Below are 6,000 nucleotides of genomic sequence, written 5' to 3'. Positions count from 1 at the left end.
AACAAGATGGTCTGTACAGGTCAGAAGAGCAGAAAAGTAGCTAGATGTTGAATGTTGGTGAGGAGATAAAAGTCTCCAACTTCAGCGATTTTTGCAATTCGTTCCAGTCACAGGCAGCAGAGTACTGGAACGAAGGCGGCAAATGAGGTGTTGGCTTTAGGGATGATCAGTGAGATACACCTGCTGGAGCGCGTGCTACGGATGGGTGTTGCCATCGTGACCAGTGAGCTGAGATAAGGCGGAGCTTTACCTAGCATAGACTTGTAGATGACCTGGAGCCAGTGGGTCTGGCGACGAATATGTAGCGAGGGCCAGCCGACTAGAGCATACAAGTCGCAGTGGTGGGTGGTATAAGGTGCTTTAGTGACAAAACGGATGGCACTGTGATAGACTGCATCCAGTTTGCCTGAGTAGAGTGTTGGAAGCCATTTTGTAGATGACATCGCCGAAGTCGAGGATCGGTAGGATAGTCAGTTTTACTAGGGTAAGCTTGGCGGCTTGAGTGAGGAGGCTTTGTGAGGAATAGAAAGCCGACTCTTGATTTGATTTTCGATTGGAGATGTTTGATATGAGTCTGGAAGGAGAGTTTGCAGTCTAGCCAGACACCTAGGTACTTATAGACGTCCACATATTCTAGGTCGGAACCATCCAGGGTGGTGATGCTAGTCGGGCATGCAGGTGCAGGCAGCGACCGGTTGATGAAAAGCATGCATTTGGTTTTACTAGCGTTTAAGAGCAGTTGGAGGCCACGGAAGGAGTGTTGTATGGCATTGAAGCTTGTTTGGAGGTTAGATAGCACAGTGTCCAAAGACGGGCCGAAAGTATATAGAAGGGTGTCGTCTGCGTAGAGGTGGATCAGGGAATCGCCCGCAGCAAGAGCAACATCAGTTACACATGGAACAAACAAATCCGGGCTTGGACCAACAAAAGTGACCCAAAAGAGACACTCTGGCGGAGCAACTTAGTTTTTAATTGTATTTTTTTGTTTTTCAGTTTAGTTGTCTTAATTTGGTTTGGTTTTTAACCTTATGGTCTACTTAGGAGCCTACGACAAGTCACAGTAAAACATTAACATTTTTAACCATAACATTAAAATAAAAACAAATAATTCTATACAATCTACATTAACAATCTAAATGGACCAAAAGAGACCATAGAAAAGACTTTCAATTGCAATGTGAGAAAATGATGGTAACTAGTCTGGCCCTAATTCAGGTTAATTTTTGTATTTTTTTATGTAAGCCAGGGCGAACGCATATTCTTCAGATTACAAGACCAAATGATTTTGCACATCTCTGTTTCCTGCTTAGAATTTAAACATTCTGGAAAGTAGAAGTTGGGTCTTTGCAAAAAAACATGGAGAAGCTGGGGATTGAACCCAGGACCTCATACATGCAAAGCATGCGCTCTACCACTGAGCTACATCCCCTTTCTAGGAAAGAAAATGTTGCCTATTTTTTTAAATGTCACTTTTATTTCACCAGGTAAGCCAGTTAAGGACAAGTTCTCATACACCACTGCGACCTGGCCAAGATAAAGCAAAGCAGTGCAACACAAACAACAACACAGAGTTACACATGGAACAAACAAATCCGGGCTTGGGACCAACAAAAGTGACCCAAAAGAGACACTCTGGCGGAGGCAACTTAGTTTTTAATTGTATTTTTTTGTTTTTCAGTTTAGTTTTCTTAATTTGGTTTGTTTTTTAACCTTATGGTCTACTTAGGAGCCTACGACAAGTCACAGTAAAACATTAACATTTTTAACCATAACATTAAAATAATAATAAATAATTCTATACAATCTACATTAACAATCTAAATGGACCAAAAAGAGACAATAGAAAAGACTTTCAATTGCAATGTGAGAAAATGATGGTAACTAGTCTGGCCCTAATTCAGGTTAATTTTTGTATTTTTTTATGTAAGCCAGGGCGAACGCATATTCTTCAGATTACAAGACCAAATGATTTTGCACATCTCTGTTTCCTGCTTAGAATTTAAACATTCTGGAAAGTAGAAGTTGGGTCTTTGCAAAAAAACATGGAGAAGCTGGGGATTGAACCCAGGACCTCATACATGCAAAGGATGCGCTCTACCACTGAGCTACATCCCTTTTCTAGGAAAAAAAATGTTGCCGATGTTTTTAAATGTCACTTTTATTTCACCAGGTAAGCCAGTTAAGGACAAGTTCTCATACACCACTGCGACCTGGCCAAGATAAAGCAAAGCAGTGCAACACAAACAACAACACAGAGTTACACATGGAACAAACAAATCCGGGCTTGGGACCAACAAAAGTGACCCAAAAGAGACACTCTGGCGGAGCAACTTAGTTTTTAATTGTATTTTTTTGTTTTTCAGTTTAGTTGTCTTAATTTGGTTTGGTTTTTAACCTTATGGTCTACTTAGGAGCCTACGACAAGTCACAGTAAAACATTAACATTTTTAACCATAACATAAAAATAATAATAAATAATTCTATACAATCTACATTAACAATCTAAATGGACCAAAAAGAGACCATAGAAAAAACTTTCAATTGCAATGTGAGAAAATGATGGTAACTAGTCTGTCACTAATTCAGGTTAATTTTTGTATTTTTTTTATGTAAGCCAGGGCGAAGGCATATTCTTCAGATTACAAGACCAAATGATTTTGCACATCTCTGTTTCCTGCTTAGATTTTCAACATTCTGGAAAGTAGAAGTTGGGTCTTTGCAAAAAAACATGGAGAAGCTGGGGATTGAACCAAGGACCTCATACATGCAAAGCATGCACTGTACCACTGAGCTACATCCCCTTTCTGGGAAGTTAAAAAATGTTGCTTATTTTTTTAAATGTCACTTTTATTTAACCAGGTAAGCCAGTTAAGGACAAGTTCTCATACACCACTGCGACCTGGCCAAGATAAAGCAAAGCAGTGCAACACAAACAACAACACAGAGTTACACATGGAACAAACAAATCCGGTCTTGGGACCAACAAAAGTGACCCAAAAGAGACACTCTGGCGGAGCAACTTAGTTTTTAATTGTATTTTTTTGTTTTTCAGTTTAGTTTTCTTAATTTGGTTTGTTTTTTAACCTTATGGTCTACTTAGGAGCCTACGACAAGTCACAGTAAAACATTAACATTTTTAACCATAACATTAAAATAATAATAAATAATTCTATACAATCTACATTAACAATCTAAATGGACCAAAAAGAGACAATAGAAAAGACTTTCAATTGCAATGTGAGAAAATGATGGTAACTAGTCTGGCCCTAATTCAGGTTAATTTTTGTATTTTTTTATGTAAGCCAGGGCGAACGCATATTCTTCAGATTACAAGACCAAATGATTTTGCACATCTCTGTTTCCTGCTTAGAATTTCAACATTCTGGAAAGTAGAAGTTGGGTCTTTGCAAAAAAACTTGGAGAAGCTGGGGATTGAACCCAGGACCTCATACATGCAAAGCATGCACTCTACCACTGAGCTACATCCCCTTTCTAGGAAAATAAATGTTGCCTATTTTTTTAAATGTCACTTTTATTTCACCAGATAAGCCAGTTAAGGACAAGTTCTCATACACCACTGCGACCTGGCCAAGATAAAGCAAAGCAGTGCAACACAAACAACAACACAGAGTTACACATGGAACAAACAAATCCGGTCTTGGGACCAACAAAAGTGACCCAAAAGAGACACTCTGGCGGAGCAACTTAGTTTTTAATTGTATTTTTTTGTTTTTCAGTTTAGTTTTCTTAATTTGGTTTGTTTTTTAACCTTATGGTCTACTTAGGAGCCTACGACAAGTCACAGTAAAACATTAACATTTTTAACCATAACATTAAAATAATAATAAATAATTCTATACAATCTACATTAACAATCTAAATGGACCAAAAAGAGACAATAGAAAAGACTTTCAATTGCAATGTGAGAAAATGATGGTAACTAGTCTGGCCCTAATTCAGGTTAATTTTTGTATTTTTTTATGTAAGCCAGGGCGAACGCATATTCTTCAGATTACAAGACCAAATGATTTTGCACATCTCTGTTTCCTGCTTAGAATTTCAACATTCTGGAAAGTAGAAGTTGGGTCTTTGCAAAAAAACATGGAGAAGCTGGGGATTGAACCCAGGACCTCATACATGCAAAGCATGCACTCTACCACTGAGCTACATCCCCTTTCTAGGAAAATAAATGTTGCCTATTTTTTTAAATGTCACTTTTATTTCACCAGATAAGCCAGTTAAGGACAAGTTCTCATACACCACTGCGACCTGGCCAAGATAAAGCAAAGCAGTGCAACACAAACAACAACACAGAGTTACACATGGAACAAACAAATCCGGTCTTGGGACCAACAAAAGTGACCCAAAAGAGACACTCTGGCGGAGCAACTTAGTTTTTAATTGTATTTTTTTGTTTTTCAGTTTAGTTTTCTTAATTTGGTTTGTTTTTTAACCTTATGGTCTACTTAGGAGCCTACGACAAGTCACAGTAAAACATTAACATTTTTAACCATAACATTAAAATAATAATAAATAATTCTATACAATCTACATTAACAATCTAAATGGACCAAAAAGAGACAATAGAAAAGACTTTCAATTGCAATGTGAGAAAATGATGGTAACTAGTCTGGCCCTAATTCAGGTTAATTTTTGTATTTTTTTATGTAAGCCAGGGCGAACGCATATTCTTCAGATTACAAGACCAAATGATTTTGCACATCTCTGTTTCCTGCTTAGAATTTCAACATTCTGGAAAGTAGAAGTTGGGTCTTTGCAAAAAAACATGGAGAAGCTGGGGATTGAACCCAGGACCTCATACATGCAAAGCATGCACTCTACCACTGAGCTACATCCCCTTTCTAGGAAAATAAATGTTGCCTATTTTTTTAAATGTCACTTTTATTTCACCAGATAAGCCAGTTAAGGACAAGTTCTCATACACCACTGCGACCTGGCCAAGATAAAGCAAAGCAGTGCAACACAAACAACAACACAGAGTTACACATGGAACAAACAAATCCGGGCTTGGGACCAACAAAATTGACCCAAAAGAGACACTCTGGCGGAGCAACTTAGTTTTTAATTGTATTTTTTTGTTTTTCAGTTTAGTTGTCTTAATTTGGTTTGGTTTTTAACCTTATGGTCTACTTAGGAGCCTACGACAAGTCACAGTAAAACATTAACATTTTTAACCATAACATAAAAATAATAATAAATAATTCTATACAATCTACATTAACAATCTAAATGGACCAAAAAGAGACCATAGAAAAAACTTTCAATTGCAATGTGAGAAAATGATGGTAACTAGTCTGTCACTAATTCAGGTTAATTTTTGTATTTTTTTTATGTAAGCCAGGGCGAAGGCATATTCTTCAGATTACAAGACCAAATGATTTTGCACATCTCTGTTTCCTGCTTAGATTTTCAACATTCTGGAAAGTAGAAGTTGGGTCTTTGCAAAAAAACATGGAGAAGCTGGGGATTGAACCAAGGACCTCATACATGCAAAGCATGCACTGTACCACTGAGCTACATCCCCTTTCTGGGAAGTTAAAAAATGTTGCTTATTTTTTTAAATGTCACTTTTATTTAACCAGGTAAGCCAGTTAAGGACAAGTTCTCATACACCACTGCGACCTGGCCAAGATAAAGCAAAGCAGTGCAACACAAACAACAACACAGAGTTACACAAGCTGACTCCACACTCCAAGACTGCTTCCATCACGTGGACTGGGAGATGTTTCGTATTGCGTCAGCCAACAACATTGACGAATACGCTGATTCGGTGTGCGAGTTCATTAGAACGTGCGTTGAAGATGTCGTTCCCATAGCAACGATTAAAACATTCCCCAACCAGAAACCGTGGATTGATGGCAGCATTCGTGTGGAACTGAAGGCGCGAACCACTGCTTTTAATCAGGGCAAGGTGTCTGGTAACATGACTGAATACAAACAGCGCAGCTATTCCCTCCGCAAGGCTATCAAACAAGCTAA

General features: G+C 38.2%; 7 non-coding genes across 7 annotated transcripts; all 7 read right to left on the bottom strand.

The window, feature by feature from the left end:
* Nucleotides 1–1,357: 1,357 nt before the first annotated feature.
* trnaa-ugc (transfer RNA alanine (anticodon UGC)) lies at nt 1,358–1,429 on the bottom strand. Its single transcript has one exon. It is a non-coding gene; the product is annotated as a tRNA-Ala (tRNA).
* Nucleotides 1,430–2,043: 614 nt separating this feature from the next.
* trnaa-ugc (transfer RNA alanine (anticodon UGC)) lies at nt 2,044–2,115 on the bottom strand. Its single transcript has one exon. It is a non-coding gene; the product is annotated as a tRNA-Ala (tRNA).
* A 614-nt stretch (nt 2,116–2,729) lies between these two features.
* Nucleotides 2,730–2,801, bottom strand: trnaa-ugc (transfer RNA alanine (anticodon UGC)). The gene has a single exon. It is a non-coding gene; the product is annotated as a tRNA-Ala (tRNA).
* A 616-nt stretch (nt 2,802–3,417) lies between these two features.
* On the bottom strand, nt 3,418–3,489 carry trnaa-ugc (transfer RNA alanine (anticodon UGC)). Its single transcript has one exon. It is a non-coding gene; the product is annotated as a tRNA-Ala (tRNA).
* Nucleotides 3,490–4,102: 613 nt separating this feature from the next.
* trnaa-ugc (transfer RNA alanine (anticodon UGC)) lies at nt 4,103–4,174 on the bottom strand. The gene has a single exon. It is a non-coding gene; the product is annotated as a tRNA-Ala (tRNA).
* A 613-nt stretch (nt 4,175–4,787) lies between these two features.
* On the bottom strand, nt 4,788–4,859 carry trnaa-ugc (transfer RNA alanine (anticodon UGC)). The gene has a single exon. It is a non-coding gene; the product is annotated as a tRNA-Ala (tRNA).
* A 614-nt stretch (nt 4,860–5,473) lies between these two features.
* Nucleotides 5,474–5,545, bottom strand: trnaa-ugc (transfer RNA alanine (anticodon UGC)). The gene has a single exon. It is a non-coding gene; the product is annotated as a tRNA-Ala (tRNA).
* Between the last annotated feature and the right edge of the window lie 455 nt (nt 5,546–6,000).

Source organism: Oncorhynchus kisutch, unplaced genomic scaffold, assembly GCF_002021735.2.
Source record: "Oncorhynchus kisutch isolate 150728-3 unplaced genomic scaffold, Okis_V2 scaffold2526, whole genome shotgun sequence".
In the NCBI taxonomy this organism is placed as follows: domain Eukaryota; kingdom Metazoa; phylum Chordata; class Actinopteri; order Salmoniformes; family Salmonidae; genus Oncorhynchus; species Oncorhynchus kisutch.
The sequence above is the reverse complement of the archived record's forward strand: the minus strand, read 5'-3'. Positions and strand labels throughout refer to the sequence as shown.